The following is a 1555-nucleotide window of genomic DNA, read 5'->3' on the forward strand; positions in this document are numbered from 1 at the left end:
CTACATGCTGCCCTGGAGTGAGCTATTCCCTGCAGTTTAAGCAATAGCACAGCAGAGGTAGGCGAGGAAAGGTGGAAACCCATCCCAATAAACTTCCATTTGTTTAGGATAATAGAGTTGTTTTTTTTGTTTGATTTTTTGTATTTTCCAGCATACAAGTCCAATGAGCTAGGAGTTAGCACAGAGTAGATATTATATGAAGGGGCGGTTTTCCCTGATGGGGTAGAGTAAAATGACTTTTAAACTATACTCAAAATTGATGCTGGCGTCATAGCAGGAACCCAGATGAAAGGGATCTGGCCTGCCCCGCTTCCACTCCCACTCTAAAAACTTCAATTTTGTGTCTCATATGTAGAACAGTTCCTCAAATAACATCTTTTCATTCAATGTCATTCCATGATGATGCTCAATCCAAAATATGGATTCCCAACTGGGACCATTGTCCCGTGGTCTGTGTGGAACTGGCCTGTTCTCTCCATGTCTATGTGGTTTTCTCCAAACATTCCCATTTCCTCTACCCCAAAGAAGTCCACGTCAGGTTCATTGACTTGTCTCACTTGTCCTATTCGGAGTGAAATGGGGTGTGTGTAAGGCACCTTGCTGTGGAAGCGTACCCCATCTATGCTTGGGTCACCGTGGGCTTCAGGGATGGACTGTGATATGACTGGAAAAATGAATGAATAAATGATGGTAACATACTGGAAGTATTGGGGTCTTTAGAAGTTTGATGTTTTTGTGACCAGAAATACGTCATGGAAACAAACATCAACCTTGTTTGCATCAGTTAACCTTTGATATAAAATAGGATCTTTTGCTTAAAGTCAATTTCTAAGAACTTATTGATGATGGTATAGGTGGACTTACTGTATTTGGTATTTTATGTGGAATTTTTTTTTTGTCTTTTGCAGTTGCTTTTCAAGACTGTATGCTTAAGAACTGTAATAAAATGTGTAGTGCAATACTATATCATACCTACCACTCTAGTACGATTCTCCCTCTACCACAGTGCAATTCCCTGCAACTGGGGAACCTCTCCCCCCACCTTCTCCTCTGTAATCTGTATCTTTTTAATATTTCTTATTCATTCATTTATTGGTTTTCACACCTGGGTGATCAGAACTACTTCCAGTTGGGTGCTTGGGGATCTGATGTGGAAAACATGCATGTACTCTGGTCCATGAGTTAACTTTCTAGAATACTGATTATTCTTAGTTAAAATTAAGAAATTATTTATTTAGTAGTTAGAGGGTCCATTTCTTTAACAGGAAGTATTTACATGATTTGGGGGGCATAACATACTCAATTTCATACTCAATAAATTTGTTGTTATTGTTTGGGAGACAACTTTCTCCTGGCTTGGCATTCCGGGATCAATTATGGCATGCTTAGGGGACCATACGGGGTGCCAGGAATCAAACCTGGGTCCTGCAAGGCAAATGGCTTACCCAAGGTAATACTGTTCTGATCCGAATCTACTGAATTTTTAAGAACAAAATGCAGAATTGTATATATTTTCACAAGGAAAATCTTTCTTCCTAATTAATCATACAAACTG

Source organism: Sorex araneus, chromosome 2 (assembly GCF_027595985.1).
Source record: "Sorex araneus isolate mSorAra2 chromosome 2, mSorAra2.pri, whole genome shotgun sequence".
Classification (NCBI taxonomy): domain Eukaryota; kingdom Metazoa; phylum Chordata; class Mammalia; order Eulipotyphla; family Soricidae; genus Sorex; species Sorex araneus.